We start from the raw sequence: 17898 nt of genomic DNA on the forward strand, positions 1-17898 counted from the left end.
GCCTGAGCAGTGTCAGGGAAGTGGTGGGAAGGAAAAGATCCCAGGGGAATGCCGCTTCGGGGTAGGGGGGGAATGGACAGGCAGGGGCCCGTGATGGGGCTTGGGTTTGTGGCAGACGCCCGTGGCTTTCTCTTTAGTGTGGTTCCCTCCCCACGCGTGCCCACTGATGGGCTCCAGGGGGCTGCCGCCCGTCGGTTCTTGGTGGTACCCAGGGCGGCTCCCTGTGGGCCTGTGCAGAGCTCCCAGACCTTCAGATCCGTGACTCCTGCATCTCCCCCTGGATCCCTCTGCTAGCTGTCCCTGCAAGGGTCACTGGCGGGCAAGGAGGCCGTTTGAGGAGCTAAATCTTGTTAAAAACTATAACCTGAATTTACTGAATACTCGTTACATGCCAACGTGTTCCATGTATGTTCCCGCCAGTGTTGGGACACAGGGGTGGCCGGTGGGGTCAGGGGTTTGGGGGTGGGGAGCCACAGACTGAGAGGTCGCTGGCTAGAAGGTGCTGGTGCCAGCATCAGCAGACACCTGGCAGGGGGACTCTGGGACCGACGCTCTTCCACTAACTCACTCCCGCTGGAGCAGGTGTCCCAGGGCCCGGGGGACGGGGGCCTGGAGGTGAGGCAGCGCGCCCAAGTGCGTGAATGCTGCCTTCGGAAGAAACCAGCTATATTCCATGTGTAAGGGCCGAAGGCCCAAGGAGGCAAGGTTTTATCCCAGATAAAAAGGCGCTTTTCCACCAAGAAATGCTGCTCAGACGCTGAGGGCACTTCCTCTCCAAAGTGTGAGTGGCTGGTCCCTGGAAATGTGTTCTTGCTTTCTTTGAATTTTTAAATTTTGAGGCAATAACATTTTTATAAAATAATCATTCTACTTTTTCTACCCAGTGGCTGCCTCGTGTCCTATCTGTATTTACCACAATTATCTCCTTAAGCCCGTTTTCCTCTACTATAAATAATATGGAAATGAACACCCGCGTTCAGTCATCTGCACGCATCTCTGATTGCCGCTGGGAGTAAGAAGCAAGATTGCTAGGTTCAAAGGACGCGTACATCTGCGAGGACTTTTGGAGCATACTGATGATGTTCACGCTGCCTGAATTTGGTTTTCCATTACGCTGCAGAATTTCACGACAGCCAAGAATTTCTATGGGTAAAATTGAGCGGAGGGATTTTTCTGGAAGCTAATAAATGACTTCAGGCTTATCATCGGCGATGGCAGTGTGCTGACTCCGAAAGATTTTAAGTTTCTCCCACATCTTGAAGAATACTTGTAATTATTCATGAAACATTTAAACAAGCTTCTTACTCGGTGTCAGTTAATGCAGCATTACTTATTGTGGAAAAGAACTATTTAATGCCTTTTTGAAGTTAATGAGATTCAATGCGAGGAGTTTCGCATAAAAGTTAAGGTAAAAGACAATACTAATTTCGTTTGAGAAAAACAACGGTGATTTTTCTCATTTACCAGAGTGAATTTTCCTCCTGATGCGTCTATATTTTCAAATAATTTTAATTTAAGGGGCGCCTGGGTGGCGCAGTCAGTTGAGCATCTGACTCTTGGTTTCAGCTCAGGTCACGATCTCAAGGTCCTGAGATAGAGCCCCGCGTGGCCTAATCTGCTCGAGATTCTCTCTCCCTCCCCCTCTGCCCCTTAACCCTCTCTCTAAAATAAATAAGTAAATCTTAAAATAATAATAATAATGATAATTTCAACGTAAGAGCTTTCGATTTTGAACAAAACACATGTAAATGAAGTAGTCTGTGATCTACAAAACAAGGAGATCCGGACTTTCCTCACAGGTTTTAGATTAGAGAGCCAGGGTTGGCATCCACTCTTCACATGAGAGTGAGGTGCTTCCCAGAAGTCACCACGAGCCAAAATATCTTAATATGATGCCTTGTTTATTAGCAACCCAGCATTTAAAACTGGGATTTTGTTCGGAGTGGCTCATTTTATGACGCAAAACTGCCAAAAGGTACTACAAAAATAAAATAATTATATGCTCTTTGCAAACTTCGTTAGTATTGAAACTAGATGCTGTGCAAAAGTGATATTGTGTGTTGGGGGCCAGGGCTTTGTTAGGCATCTCCTGCCACAGATGGACCTGGCTGGGTGACGCCGCCTCCAGGCAGCAAGCACGGATGGCGTCCTTTGTTGTAGCTCCAACTGCAGTCAGAACTAGGATCTTCTGGGCAGGCTCTTCCTCGCAGGCTGGATTTGCAGGAGAGAGGCTCTATGATGATGCCCCCCCACCCCTTAACTCGTGTGTCTTTGGTGCAAAACTCCTGGGCCCACAGCCTCCCCAGGAGGTGCCCAGGGGCCCGGCTGCACTGCCCACTTGGGGCAGGTTATTTTACCTTCTTGTGCGTTAGTGTCCTTACTTGAAAAACTCTAATTCATGAGCTTGTTGTAAGAACTAAGAGAATCCAGCCAGGTGTGGTGCTCAGCACAGAGCCTGGAGCCCAGCGAGCTCTGACGCCGGTTCCTCGCCCCGAGTCAGGCACTTGGCTGTGTGCGTGGGACGCTGACAGGCCCCGCCCAGCAGCGCCAGCCTGGTGACAGGTCCCTCCAAGGAGCGCCAGCCCAATGACAGGTGCCTCCAAGCAGTGCCAGCCTGGTGACCGGCCTGCCCAGCAGCACCAGCCTGGTGACTGGTCCTGCCAAGCAGCGCCAGCCTGGTGATAGGCCCGCCCAGCAGCACCAGACCAGTGACTGGTCCCTCCGAGCAGCACCAACCCGGTGACAGGTCCCTCTGAGCAGTGCCAGCCCGGTGACAGGCCCTGCCAGAAGCACCAGACCGGTGACAGGCCCACCCAGCAGTGCCAGCCCGGTGACAGGCCCACCCAGCAGTGCCAGCCCAGTGACAGGTCCCTCCGAGCAGCTCCAGCCCAGTGACAGGTCCTCCGAGCAGCGCCAGCATGGTCCCTCCATGGTTATGGTGCGACCACCGTCGGGCGGCCCCTAGCGACTGGTAGTTCGTCCTTCTGTCCCTCTCCTGGACAGTAGGGTTCCATCTCTTCCTGAGAGGTGGGGTGGGGGCCACAGGGTGCAAGGCAGCCCTGGGTCACGCTGCAGAGGCCACCGTGACAACCGGTCCTCCCACGTTATCAGTGTGGGGTTCCCACGCGGCCCGTGTGGGACACTGAAGTAAAGTGACCTGATCAGGCGCCCAAGATGGGCCAGTGCGCCCACCTGGCTTCCGGACGCCATCTGCCCCGTCCCCTCTGCGTCCCCGGCTGCCTGGCCCTGCTGGGGCCCCCTCGGCAGCCCGTGTGGCCATCCCAGCCAGGCTCCCGGCCTTAACCCCTTGCGACTTCTCCATGTCCTGCCCTGACCCCCGTCGGGCCCCCCCCCATGGTGGCCCGACTCCCCCAGAGGCATGTCTCCCATCCCCCGCTCCTCAGAGCCCCTGGAACCCCCCATTTCCCTCCCTCTGTGGAGCCGTGACCTGGCTCAGCTGAGGCCCGGTCACCTCACGTGGCTGTGTCCACAGCCTGTGCGTCTGTCTGCCCCCCTCATCTGTCTTCATCTTGCTTCCCCCCCAATCCCCAGCAAACACAGCCTCCTGCCACGAGTCCCCACTTTACCACACCCATTAATGGCTCTGGTAGCCACCAGGAGAGACTTAAAATCCTGGCCTCTGCCTGGGTGGCTCAGGTGGTTGAGCATCCGACTCTTGATTTTGGCTCAGGTGGTGCTCAGGGCCGTAGGATCGAGCGTGGAGCCTGCTTGGGATTCTCTCTCTCCCACCCCCTCTGCCTCCCCCACCCCTCCCACACACACACTTGCACACATTCTCTTTCTCTCTCTCAAAAAATAAAATAAAATCTTTAAAAATCATAGCCTCCTCTCTCACCTCATCGGCACCCCCTGCCCCAGCATCTTGTATGCCAAACATACGGAGCTATGGGACAGGTGTCGCCCATCACTCTCTATCCTTCCAGATGCAGTTTCCCCCTTCCTCCAGGAAGCCCTCCCTGGTTTCACAGGGGTGGCACAGGAGCCTATTATCCTCACAGCATCTGTCCTCAGGTTTGACTAAAACAGATAGTTTTTGTTGCATAAATGAAGAAATCACTGAAAAAGATTAATATTGTTGGCAAAAAGAAGTGTTTTATTTTTTTATATTAACTGTAATACATGTTTATTGGAGGAAATAATAAGGAAAATTCAGACAATAGAAAATAAATACTGTGACCAAGCATAAAACCTGTTAAGATTTTGTTTTATTCCCCTCTGATGTTTCACCTATGGATGTCTTTGGATATAGTCTCAATTGCATGTTTGGAAATGCCACACTTTTACTTTTTTTTTTTTTTAAGGAAAAAAATAAGCTCAACTATTGTATCAAATGTTCTGAGAAATGTCATCCCCCCAGAATATGGCACCGAGGACATCCCTTATGACCAAGGACGATGTCCTTGTTTTCCTATCTTTGGACACAAAGGGTCTTGTGTTTGTTTACAGTTGCAAATAACACGGCGGTGAATGTCTTTACAAGTAAATAATTTCTTGAACTTACTTCCTTAAATCGGAATATGAGATGAGTAAACACAAATGTGGGAAGTGCAAACGTGCGTGAGGATCCAGATACTGGTTCCCAGATTGCTTTCCTGAAAGGTTGGCTCCGTTTACACCCGCTCCCCTGTCGTCTGGAAGTGGCTTCCTCCCTATGGGGTCAAGCGCTGTGATTACTCTTAGCCTTCGCCCGTTTGATGGCTACAAACTGGTAGCCCTAGGCCGCTTCGGGTTTTTTGGTGTGGTTTTTTTTTTTTAAGATATTTATTTATTTATTTATTTATTTATTTATTTATTTATTTATGATAGACATAGAGAGAGGCAGAGACACAGGAGGAGGGAGAAGCAGGCTCCACACAGGGAGCCCGATGCGGGACTCGATCCCAGGACTCCAGGATCGAGCCCTGGGCCAAAGGCAGGCGCTAAACTGCCGAGCCACCCAGAGATCCCCCGCCACTTCGGTTTTTGAAGTTCTCTCTCTAATTGTCAAAGCATGTCTTGGAGTGTTAGGCTTTTTGCTCTGGTTTGGGTGCCGTGCAGATGTATTTATTTACCTTTCCATAGCTGTGGCGAATATTTTTCCGAGTTGAGATCGGGCCCGGGCAGATGCTTGACAACCGTTAGAGTGATTCTCCCGGCAGGGCCTCCTCTTTAAGCTGTGCGAGTCCTCACGGCATGCTGAGCAGATGAAAGAGAGATGAAGGGTGGAGCTAAGTGGGATCGAAATGATGGATTCACCCTGGGTAAATGCTTACGCACACCTCTCTTTAAAAATAGCACTGGTTCGTGAAACACCACTGGCTGCTCCAGCACACTGTTTCCTAGGGGACCGTTGCTGATGGGCAGAGGCCCACCAGGACTCCTTCATTCCCACCCCAGTGTGAGGTGCGTTCACCTGACCCGGCGTCGCCCATCACTACCTCCAGAGTCGGCCTGAGTCGGCCTCTGGCAGGAGACCAGGGGCAGCCTGGCTGAGATCCAGCACCAAATCATTGAACACAACCCAGCTGGGAGGAGCGGGCTTTCTGTGCTCTTGGACATCTGACAAAGGGTGGTGGACGGTTACGCTTCTAAAAGGGAAAAAGTAATGCATGCTCGAAGGATGATGTGTCAGTTAGGGTTTTTTTGTTTTTTTTTTTGTTTTTTTCTTTTTTCAGAGAGAGGAAAAAGTCTGAAATGTCCCAAATAAAGCTATTTCCTGTGTCTATACCACAGCTGGGGAGCCAAAAGCAGTATTGTTCAAATGGAGGTCACCCTGTTCTAGGAAGTGTGCGCCCTGACACGTTGGTGTGTCTGCTTGGCTGCGGGGCCTTAGACAGGTCACTTGTCAAGACTAGAATAATGACATCTCCTGCTGGGAGCAGCCACCAGGCCAGATGGTGTTCGGAGGCCCCTCCCAGCTGTGGTTGTAAGAAAGAAGGAAAAACGTTTGTCAGGCGGCGGCCAGGGGTGGGTGGGAGAGTCAGGACCATGGATAGTCCTGCACAGCTTGAGTACCCTACTCAACCCCAAGGCTCAGTGTCCACCGTGGTGCCACGGGAACAACTACCCTGATCTTTAGGGCCGCCGGGGCTTCAGTGAGATCAACACAGCGCCTGTGTGAGCCAGGGTCCCGCGTCCAGGAGGTTTGTGCAGCAGTGTTCCCGCAGACAACACACCCTGGGTTCAGACCCACCTCCACCTACCCACCAGCCGCGGGACCTCCCCAAGCCACTCACTCTGTGCTTTGGTTTCCTTCTCCTCATTTGGACAGCAGGAGCTTGTCTCCAGCTTCATCTGGAAGGTGTCCCTTGGGAGTCCAGCAGAGGTGGTGAGCACGGCACAGGGAGGGGGTACGAGGGTACTCCCAGGTGGGGAGGACAGCCCCAAGTCCCCCTCTTTGAAGGTCCCATCCCATCCCACCCTCTTGTCTCACCTGAAGAGACCTACAGTATTTTCACATAGCACCTGGGGGAAGCAGTCTCTTGCATCCAAAGAGGGTCTGAGGATTCTGAACTGAGGAAGCCCCTCCGGTTCGTGTGGCTGCACCTGCTGTCCCACCAGGACATGCTGTCCCAGGTGCCGAGCAATGAGCTCGTGTCGGCTTGCTGGTCACCGGTGGGCCCCTGCCACAACCTGCACTGCACATGCACATCCTGTGAGCACGGATGGGTAACTTGTAAGCTGCCATGAACTGCAAACCTGAGATCCTGGGGCTTTTCACATGGTGAAGGCTCAGAAGCACTTACTACCAACCTCTGGAAACAAATCAGGCATGGCCCATGCTCCCACGAGAGCTAATTTGTTGTCACATGTCCGAAACCAGGACGGCACAGCAGAGGGTCTCGCCAGCTCTCGGGTACAGTTGGTTGGATACATTTTTTTTTTTAAAGATTGTATTTATTTATTTGACAGAGAGATACAGAGATAGTGACAGAGATAGTGAGAGATAGCACCAGCAGGGGGAGGCAGAGGGAAAGGGAGAAGTAGACTCCTCGCTGAGCAGCGAGGCTCAATCCCAGGACCCCAGAAGGCAGATGCTTAACCCACTGAGCCACCCAGGTGCCCCTCAAAATAGAGCTTCTTAAAACAAAGATGGAACATGTGGTTCTTGTGCAAGAGAGTTAGGCTTTTGTGCTCAATGAAAACTGAATATTTAAAAAAATAAATATTGGGTAAAAGATTAAAAATTCTTAGGTATCTGAAATCATATTAGTTGTCCAAAATGGGAAGCAGAGAATTTTCTGCAGCCCTGAAATGCAAATTTTATCTTGCCTTTAAAAAAAAAAAATTGACTGGGGGCAACTGCTGGTGTGTGACACTTGATCTCAGGGTCAAGTTGGGGGTGGAGTTTACTAAAAAAAAAATATTGGCTTAATTGTTCCAAGTTTGGTTTATTATGCTGGTTATTCTGAGAGAGTAACTATCATATATTGAAATGAGATCTTACAAATATCTAAAAACGGATGATATGTATTTTTTAAATATTTCCCTTAGCTTAAAGGTCTGAATAAAACCTTTCAATGTGATTCATCTTGTCTTTTCAAGTATTGCTATACATAACCCAAAAATACTGACTTTTGGTGTCTTTAATAAGGAGCCACAGTGTTTTTCATAGAGCATGACGGAATTCTGCTACATATGGTGGAAGCGTCCAAACTTTTTTTAGATTAAGGACAGACTTATCGATACAAGTATGTTCACTGTACAATACATCAAAAAGTGATCTTGGTTTTGTATTAAATAAAACTCTGCCACGGATTAGGCTGTTAACTGAATTCTTCAGCTGTTGGCTGGACCCTCCTTTATGACAAACACTTAAATTTTTATAAGTTGCTTTAGTAAAAAAAAAAAAAAAGGAAGAAGAAGAAAGAAACTTGGGGATTCACTTCAAAGGCTTGGAGTCACCCCAGGAGGCATAGCAGACTCACCTGTCCCTGGGCAGGGAGCTGAGCCCAAAGGGACAGCGTGGGAGTGCCCCAAGGCAGGTGCGGGTACCTCATGCAGGAGAGCTTGGCAGACACCTGAGAGGTGTGGGGGCTTCGCCCCGTCCTCCCAGGAAGGCCCGGGGAGGCTTCACAAGAGGGCTCACCTTCTCCCCAGCCAGCGCGCCCACCTCTCACTTCTCAGCAGCCCCCGAGCCGCGTTCCGGTCGGCGTTCCCCTAGCGCGACTCGGTGCGGGCACGTTTCTATTTCACGCCAGGGCACTTATCACAGTTATGATTAATTACTTACTTGTGCGATCGTTCAACATCTGTCTGCCCCCGGTGTGCTTGCCTGTTGTCATTGTTTTTTGTTTTTTTTTTAAAGATTTTATTTATTTATTCATGAGACACACACAGAGAGAGAAGCAGGCTCCCTGCAAGGAGCCCGATGTGGGACTCGATCCTGGGACTCGGAGATCACGCCCTGCACCAAAGGCAGACGCTCAACCGCTGAGCCACCCAGGCGCCCCTGCCTATTGTCATTGTTAATGCACGCACGGTTGGCTTGGAACGGGACACGTGGTAGGCCCTCGATCCGTGTTTGTTGATTGAATGAATGAGGGAAGGAGCGGAAGGGAGGGCCCGGGGCGTTGTCTGGGGTAACTGCACTCACCCTGAGGCCTGACTGGTCTGAGGCAGTGGCCGTGGGAAGGCTCCACGCTGGTTCTGAAAACAGAAGCTGGCTGGCTTGGGTACTGGGGTGGGAAGCAGAGGAGCATGGGCCCTGAGAGGGGGGCCAGCTGCGGGCGTGTGTGGGCATTGAGGGCATCAAGGCTCCATGTGCCCCCCACCCCACCCCCACCCCCCGTAAGTGTTGTCTCCTTTCGTCCATAACAACCCTGTAAGGCTGGTGCCATTATCGCCTCTCCTTTACAAGTGGGGGAAATTGAGGCACAGAGATGTTAGATAAAGCTTTCCTAGGGGGCGCTGGTTGGTCATGCCCCCATGGGAGAGGAAGTGCAAGAGAAAGAGTCTCGGAGCCAGCAGGGGTGCCTCTTTGGACGTGTGGAGTTCCAGATGGCTTTGGGACATGCAAGGGGCAGGTGCACTGATGCTTGGAGAGGTCAGGAGTCGAAATACCGATCTGGTGCTGGGGCTGCCTGGGTCATGGCCAAACAGAGGGGCCAGGAGAGGCCGGGGAGCCGGGGGCATTACAGCAAACGCTCTGAAGGCCGCCCGGGGATCTGAATACCCACCCCCACCACGAGTGTGGGGCAAGGGTGTAAGTGAAGTTGTGTGTCCCCTTGATTTTCTGTGGCATCCAGAAATAGGTAATTAGCCAATAAAATGCAAAGATCACTATTCACTACTTGCAGGAGTGGTTGATAGTATCAGTGAAAGGAGAGATCCGCACAAAGGCCTGAGTTTGCATAAAAGAAATCTGGCATCAGTGATCAAGTGTGTGATATACTTTTTAAAGATTTATGTATCCATTTGAGAGAGAGAGAACACGTGTGCAGGGGCAGAGGGAGAGGGAGAGAGCATCTCAAGCAGTCTCCTCTCTGAGCCCGGGCGCCCTGTGCAGGGCTGGGTCCCACAACCCTGAGGTCGGGACCTGGGCCGACACCAGGAGTCACAGGCTCAACCAGCTGAGCCACCCAGGCGCCCCACGTGTGTGATTTTTAAAAGCAAAATTAAACAAGACAAAGAACTGTATCTGACCTCTTAAAAGACCCAGAAAGATTCTTCACCTTGGGTCCGTGAATCCCCCAAGGGCCTTCGCTGGATTTCGAGAGATCCCTGAAATCGAGCAGGGAAAGAGAGCGGCATTTCTCCACTTTGAATGCAGGCCAGACCCTTGAGTAGTCCCCCAAGGGGGTGCGACGGGAAGCCCGGGTGTCACCTGCCCACTGGGAAGCGCAGCCTGCTATGTCCGCAACACGGGGCCCCCTCGGGTCACCTGGTGCACTAGTACAGGAGCCAGTCCGCCGGCTGTTCAGCTGCCCCCCCCCTGCCCCCCCCCCCCCCCCCACCACCCACGCCACCCCCCTGCCACCCGCACCTCCAGGCCGCTTCCTGTTTCTCTGTGCGTCTCCCAGCAACGGCCGCGGGAGGCGTGGGTTCCACTTCCAGGGTTTGTCCTGATCTCAGAACCCCCCCACCCCCCCTTCGTCATCAGGGAAGCCCAGTGAGATCTGAAACACCCTGCTGGAGCTCTGGCCACCCTGGCCTGCGGAGCACGGGAACCCAGCCCCGGCTGTCCTCAAGGTCACGCCCCCAAGGTCATTGTCCCCGTGTTCCCCAAGCCCCTTTACCTTCTCAGGCACCGGGCACCTGCTCCGTGGGTCCCCGTATGCATCCTTCTGTTCCCATGACTGCTGCGGGCTTCCTGACTGGGCTCCGACTGATACACTGTAGCACAATTTAAAAATACAGTTTAATAACATAATCCATTTATTTGTATATACTGTGCTTTAAACTTTTAAAAATATCGTTCTGAGAATGGCCACAGGTCCTCACCAGTGTGCTGGAGGCATCCGTGATACAAAAGCAGGGACGAATTGGAGGTGGTCACCTGCCTAATTCATTACAGTTTCTTCTGTTTGGGTTAAAGCCTCTGGGAACACAAAACATAAATGTTTTCCTTTCCCTTCTTCCTTTCCTTTCTTTTCCAAAAATGTTATGGAAGAAAATGAACTTTGTGTTATTTTCTCCCCTTTCAGGCTCGGGTGCCTGGGTGGCTCCGTTAGTGAAGCCTCAGCCTTGGGCTAGGTCATGATCTCGGGGTCCTGGGATGGAGCCCCTGCATCCGGCTCTCTGCTCAGGGGGGAACCTGCTTCTCCCTCTGCCTCTGCTTGTGCTTTCTCTCTCTCTCTCTCAAATAAATAAAAATCTTAAAAAATAAAATAAACACAATAAAAGTAGTACATGCTCATAAAAAAAAAATTACCATGTCATCATTTCTAGGTGTACAGGTGAGTGACATCGGGTACATTCACATTGTTTTGCAGCTATCACCACCGTCCAACCACAGGACATTTTCACCTTCCCAAACTGAAACTCTGTCCCAATTAATCAGTTCCTTATCTCCTTCCCCGAGCCCCTGGCACCCACCATTCTTTCTGTTTCTATGAATCTGATTAACATAAATTTTTACTATTGCGTGTTGCTTTCTCATGGCAAAACGGCTTAAATGTGACACTTAATGCAAATAGTAATTGCCTGATGCTTGCCTTTCTTTTTTAAAATTAAATAAGCAGCTGTCCACATAGAATGTCGTCTTGCCAGTCCTGATTGCTCTTATTTTGCTGATGGTATCTGAAAATTCATGTAGGGTCATGATGACTTAAATCTTTCTACTTCCATGAACTGCAGATGCAGAGAGCTCGTGGCAGGGAGACGGCTCTAAAACAGACGTGCACGGGTCACGTACTTGCAAGATCTCTTGCACACGGATTTCCAGATCTTTCGTGTGGCCAGTTTCACTGTCTGGAACTCCCAACGTCTAACTTCTGTTCTCTGAAGAGAACTTCACACTGATGTTTCTCTTCCTCCTTTTGTGATACTGCATGAACAGAGTGAACTGGAGGGTTTTTTAACCATTATTTTAAAAATTGTGGTTAAAAAAAAATACACACAACAAAGTTTAGCACCTTAACCGTGTCAAAGTGCATTCACACTGCTGTTACGCACCCATCGCCGCCATCTCCAGAACATTCTCATCTTCCCCAAACTAAAACTCCGTCCCTACGAAACACAGACTCCCCAGCCCCTCGTGCCCATCCTTCGACTTCCTTCTCTGCGAATGTCACAATTCTGGGGAATCTCGTATAAGCAGAATTGTACAATATTTGTCCTTCTGTGTCTGGCTTACTTCACTTTGCATAATATCTTCAAGTCTCATCCACGTGGTAGCAGGTATCAGAATCTCCTTCCTTTTTAAGGCCCAATAATAATCCATTGCGTGGATGGACCACATTGTGTTTATCTGCTCATCTGTTGATGGCTACCCAAGGTTGCTTCCACTTATGAAGGAATAAACTGGTTTTTGTATCTAATATGAACTAATTAGAAATTTTAATGTGGCTTAACATAAAGAGGACATGGGTGCTAAGGTCCCCCTTTAATCATTATATTTTCTGATATTATTAAGCCACTGTGGGGATCCCTGGGTGGCTCAGTGGTTTAGCGCCTGCCTTTGGGCCAGGGCGCGATCCTGGAGTCCCAGGATCGAGTCGCGCATCAGGCTCCTGGCTTGGAGCCTGCTTCTCCCTCTGCCTGTGTCTCTGCCTCTCTCTCTCTATGTCTATCATAAATAATAAATAAATAAATATTTTTTTAAAAAAAGCCACCGTGGGGATCCCTGGGTGGCTCAGTGGTTTAGCGCCTGCCTTTGGCCCAGGGCGCGATCCTGGAGTCCCGGGATCGAGTCCTGCGTCAGGCTCCTGGCATGGAGCCTGCTTCTCCCTCCTCCTATGTCTCTGCCTCTCTCTCTCTCTCTCTCTCTCTCTATGTCTATCATAAATAATAAATAAATAAATATTAAAAAAAAAAAAGCCACCGTGCCACATTTAGCACAGGCCCCTGGCAATGCTCCCCTGTGGCCACGAGGAGGCAGGGGGTGCACCACCCCTCCCCAGGCTTTTCTCCTAGACTTCTGTTCCTCACCGCCTACCCGCCTCTACCTTCTTCAAGAGATAAAGATTCCGAAAGATAAAGATAGTTCTATTATGCTTTATTCTAAATGTAGGACATGCATTTTAGATAATCACAGAATATTAGAACTGAAATCTCTGAATATTTCTTTTTAATATTCTTCGTGGCAGATGATTTCTTCACTCTCAACAACCTAAAGCTGCCATAGGAGAGCCTCTTTGCCCGAAGAGAGAAGTTCAGGAGCTTCTCTTACCTAATACCATTCTTTGGAGACACAGTCGTACCTCCTTATCTGGCCTCTGCCGTTTAAGTCTAACTTCTAGATCAGAATCACAACTAGGAAGTGACCAGGTGCCTCAAAGAAAGTAACGGTGGCAAAGTTCAGGCCTCTTGTTCTAGGAAGGTAACATGGTCCCTCCCGCCAGAGCCCCCGGCTTCGAACCCCGGTAATGCTGCGATTCTAAGGGTTGAAGCACTTTACACGTTGCCCTGCACCGGGGGTGCATGCAGGCTGGCCACGCTGCATGGGGCAGGAAGGCTCATAGGGAGGGGGGGTTGGTCTGCACCCCTTGGTAAATGGTACTGGACACGTTAAGATTCAGACGGCATGCCCCTGGAATTATTTTGTGACCTTGTGCATTACAGACCGAGAACCTGCTCTGCACCTACAGTTAGTGTTTTATTTATTTAAATATTGAATACGAACAATTGCTCATTTGATGCTTATTAGCCGTACTAAGTAGGTAACATCACTACCCCTATTTTACAGATGAGGACACTGAGGCATGGAGAGGGGTTGCATCACTGGCCCAAGGCTGACCGCGAGTCTAGATGGCGAGTTTGGGCAGACGCGGACTTCCTGCCCAGACAGGGCTGGCCCTACAGCTTGAGCCCGTGAGCAACTCCCCCGGGCCTCACCCCGCAGAAAGCAATTGTTTTCTAACATCAACAATAATAATTAACTTTTCACCTGCTTCAGAGCTATTCTTTCTCCAAGGTGTCTGCCTGGTGTCTCTTTTATTGGTCCAAACGAGATGCCTTTAGCCTTTAGCCAACGGAGTCTTGTTCTGAGACTTGTCATTTGCTTCCTTTCAGGGCTCTCAGCAGATGATTGACAACAGACTTTCTGCTTACTTTATTGGCAACTTTATTTATTTTTTTTTTATAAGATTTTATTTATTTATTCATGATAGTCACAGAGAGAGAGAGAGAGGCAGAGACACAGGCAGAGGGAGAAGCAGGCTCCATGCACCGGGAGCCCGATGTGGGATTCGATCCCGGGTCTCCAGGATCGCGCCCTGGGCCAAAGACAGGCGCCAAACCGCTGCGCCACCCAGGGATCCCTATTGGCAACTTTAATGCTATTTAAATTCTTACAAGCTCTGAGTCCTGCCCTGTGTGATTACAGCATAAGCACTGACTCGGATGCTGCTGTGTCCTTGCTATTTCCCTAAGTGTGGAGGACTCATGTTAAGATGGGGCGCCTGGGTGGCTCAGTGGTAGAGCATCTACTTTGGCTCAGGTCATGATCCTGGGGCCCTGGGATCAAGTCCCACATGGGGCTCCCTGCAGGAGCCTGCTTCTATCTCTGCCCCCTCTCTCTGTGTCTCTCACAAATTAATAAACAAGATCTTAAAAAAAAAAAAAAGGATGAGACCAGTGGACCAGGGCCACTGGAGTGTTACTATGACAGCCGTTCCAAGTGCATGCAGGACAAAGAAATCTGCAGTGTTAACTATGGAGAGGGGGTGGAATGTGTTACCACTTGCAGATGATGTGTACGCCTAATCCAAAATATCAGTCGAAAGTGAGAGTTCAGTTTGCAATCGTTTGTAAGGGCATAGGGAAAAAAAAACCCTATAGCACGGCCATATCCCACAGTAATGATTTTTTTAATTAAGGCAAAAGGTTAAGATCCCATTCAAAGTAGCACTGAGATGAAGAGAACTATTACAATTTTCTGAATATACATCAGATTTTAAAGTGGAGAGAGACATGCCTTCTTCCTGAATGAGAAAACTCAATGTTGTGAACATGTGAATCCATCCCCAAAAAACTGATGAATATAATGTGATTCAAATAAAATTCTCCTAAACATTGGCCCCTAAACAAGACTGGTTTTAAGTTGGGCAAGTGAACTCTAACGTTAATCTAGGAGAGTAAATAGTGAGACCATCAAGAAATTTTGCGGAAAGAATCATGAGGGCGATTTTCAACTTGTTTTGTAGCCTATGGGTTCTTTGTTCAAACAAAATCCTACCTCCCTATCCAGATGCTCTCAGCGGGGCCTTTACTGCTTCCTGAATAAACTTCAAGTTCCTTAGCCTATTATAAAAAAAAAAAAAAAAAAAAAAAAGAACGTTCTAACAATATCTGAAGGTATTCTGAGAAGCAATAAAATTCCCACGATGCCATCGCTTGAATAGAGCAGCTGGGTTGTTTATTTAGTGTTTCCTTCCAGCCTTTGTCTACACGCATTCATTTTTACCTAGTCGTGTTCATGATATACTTGTTTAAGGACCGAGGATGCTGAAAGCCTGGCTTTGGGAAGGGTAGGAAGGCAATGCCAAGATTCTGGACTTAAAGGGGGGGCAGCTACCCCACAGGGCAAAGCTCTCCGAGTGCTCCAAAAATGTTTAAAGCTTTAAGCCTGGGCCCCTGGGGGGGCTCAGCAGTTGAGCATCTGCCTTCGGCTTAGGTTCGGATCCTGGGATCCCAGGATCAAGTCCTACACTGGGCTCCCCACAGGAAGCCTGCTTTTCCCTCTGCCTGTGTCTCTGCCTCTCTCTGTGTGTCTCATGGATAAATAAATAAAATCTTAAAAAAAAAAAAAAAAAGCTTTAAGCCTAATCCAAACTAATTAAGTGCTGGAAACTACATACGGCTTCTCTAAACCTGTATGTGAAGTGTCACTCCAGAGTCCCTAGTCTTGCAGGAAAAATAGTCTGTGTGCTTTGGAAGGACAGATAGAATGTGCTGCAAGCTGTTTGTGCCAGCCTGGTCCCCCCTGTGACCTGCCATCCTGTGTGGTGGCTGCGTCCCCCCACCCCCCCCCATTTTACATAGGATGCTGGAAAGGGGTCACGGGAGTACCTGAAACTAATAAGCAGCAGAGTAGGGATTTCAGCCAGGCCCCAGCCTCCGACCTCCAGGTAGGTGTCTGCAGGAATCACCGGGGCCCAGGTAGGCTGTGCAGGCTGCAGGGGCTCCCCTCGGCCCCGACTCCTCAGCGCTCATTCACCCACATAGGCCAAGAAACTCCATTGGCCTCCATTGGTCAAAGAATGGCTGAATTCCATTCTTTGACCTTCTTACTTGGAACACTCTTACTTGCAGGTCTACTTCCACCGTCACCCCCTTGGCCTTGGCATGACCGCACCACCTCTGACATCTCAGCTTCGGACCTCCCACCCTGTGGCCCCCACCTTCTGTCTCGGGAGTGCCTGGTGCTGACTCTCTTCCCACTACAGCCACTAGCCTTGCTTTTGAGTCCTCACTTAAAAGAGGACCACAGATGTCAGGGGTTATGTTGAAATAGCTCTTCCCGGCCATGATTTCTGTGCATGTGTCGCTATGAGTCTATTGGAGCTTGACTTCTCTGTGTCAGTTGACAAGTCAATATGTTTGGACAGTGTGTGTGCCTTTGATGAAGGTACAAGTCCCTCTAGACCAGGGCTTCTCCCCCAGGGGCATTTTGCCTGCCAGGAGACATGCGGTGATAGCTGGAGACATTCAGGGTTGTCATAAGTGGGGTGGAGAGTGCTCCTGCATGCGGTGTGGAGAGGCCACGGACGCTGCTAAATGTCCTATGAGGCACAGGACAGATGCCACACCAAAGAGTGAGTTGGCCCAAAATTGCCCGTAGCGTTGAGGTTAAGAAACTCTGCTCTCTATTTATGTTAGAGTTCCTCATAAAGTCTAACCCCACATTTGATACCGGATGCCTCCACGGAAGTGGGGGTAAGAGGAGGGGGCTTCAATATAATCTGAGTAGCTAAGCTCAAACCTCCTGGTGCCAAAGACGCATTTCGAAAGCCTCCAGTGGACTCAGGAACCACGCCCTCCCCGTGTTCAAAGGCGGGTCGAAGCTGCCCCACAAGATGTTGGGTATAAAGGTGCCTTTAATTGACCTCTTTGCTGGTACAGGGTGATGACGTGGTCAGGAGTGGCTATTTGATCTCCAGCTATTCCAGAATTTCCACTCTTGTGCCAAACATGCCTCTCCAGACTGCTGTTCTTTGCTCTTCCTTAAACTTCCCTTGAATTTTCGTCTAAAATACTCATTTCTCAAAGGTAAGACTTCTTGATTCTATGTTAGAGTCTTCTGTAAAGATACACAGTTCATGCAAGTTGATGATAAAGAAGTTGCTCATCATCCTGTACTTTCCTGGAGTCTAACAGTGGATGGCTTATCTCGGGCCTGTATTTCAGCCTGGCGTGCAGAGGGGAATACCCTCCTATCAGGGTTTGGGCAGGTGTTTCCAGTGCCGTGCTGACGTGTGTGAGCTAGTCTTTATTTTCCTCAGAAAGATGATTTTAGGGATGCTGCTTTAGGAACTTCTGTATTTTGGGGTGGAAGGTGGCTCACGTCTCATGTTCTCGTCTGTCCTTAAGCCAGGCCGTCTTCAAGTCAAATTGCTTATTATCGGGAATGCCTGATTTTTAAATGTTTGAATTCATCTTACTTGCCCTTAAATCTACCTGTTTGCTGTGGGTACTATTTATTTTTTTAAAGATTTTTATTTATTTATTCATGAGAGACACAGAGAAGGAGGCAGAGACACAGGCAGAGAGAGAAAAAGGCTCCCTATGGGGAGCCGGATGCAGGACTCAATCCCAGGACCCCGGGGTCACAACCTGAGCCGAAGGGAGATGCTCAACCACTGAGCCCCCTCAGGCACCCCTACTATGGGTATCACTTAAATTAATATCATAAAGTCCTATGTTCCTCACATTTCTTTCTTGTGAATGACATTCGTCAATCACATCTGTAGCCTGATTGATTTCTGGAGGGTAAAGATTTGTCCCGTGGCTCTAATTTTAAGGAACATTATATCTTTTCTAGAATGTTAAACTCATAGGCAGGCGGACTAAGACCCAGGCCAAATAAATGGGTGAGAATCTGGAAAAAAATATTACTTCCATTTATTTAATCACCATATTCTATTCCTAGTGTATATTGCAGCATTTGGTTTATTTCTTATCGGTGAGGTGTTCTCTTAGTTAGTGAACACAGTTCTTGAGAGTAAAGCTCATTTTTCCATGTCACTATTTATCCTGAGCAAAAGCATTTTAAATTGACTGTTCAGAGAGCACATA

At 49.4% G+C, this 17898-nt stretch overlaps 1 protein-coding gene and 1 long non-coding RNA gene across 38 annotated transcripts in view; one reads left to right on the top strand and one right to left on the bottom strand.

Annotated features, from left to right (window-relative positions):
* Nucleotides 1-17898, top strand: part of LRRFIP1 (LRR binding FLII interacting protein 1) — a 139211-nt gene that overhangs the window by 36368 nt on the left and 84945 nt on the right. The gene's annotated exons all lie outside the window — the stretch shown is intronic.
* Nucleotides 4260-9924, bottom strand: LOC111092459. Of its 2 annotated transcripts, none has more exons than XR_005378891.1 (6): nucleotides 9827-9924; nucleotides 9646-9723; nucleotides 6434-6653; nucleotides 6237-6307; nucleotides 5073-5196; nucleotides 4260-4670 (listed from the first exon to the last, which is right to left on the bottom strand). It is a non-coding gene; the product is annotated as an uncharacterized LOC111092459 (long non-coding RNA). The 2 variants fall into 2 exon arrangements; XR_005378892.1 differs by having other exon boundaries at nucleotides 5073-5588.

The sequence above is a fragment of the Canis lupus genome, chromosome 25, assembly GCF_011100685.1.
Source record: "Canis lupus familiaris isolate Mischka breed German Shepherd chromosome 25, alternate assembly UU_Cfam_GSD_1.0, whole genome shotgun sequence".
NCBI lineage: Eukaryota > Metazoa > Chordata > Mammalia > Carnivora > Canidae > Canis > Canis lupus.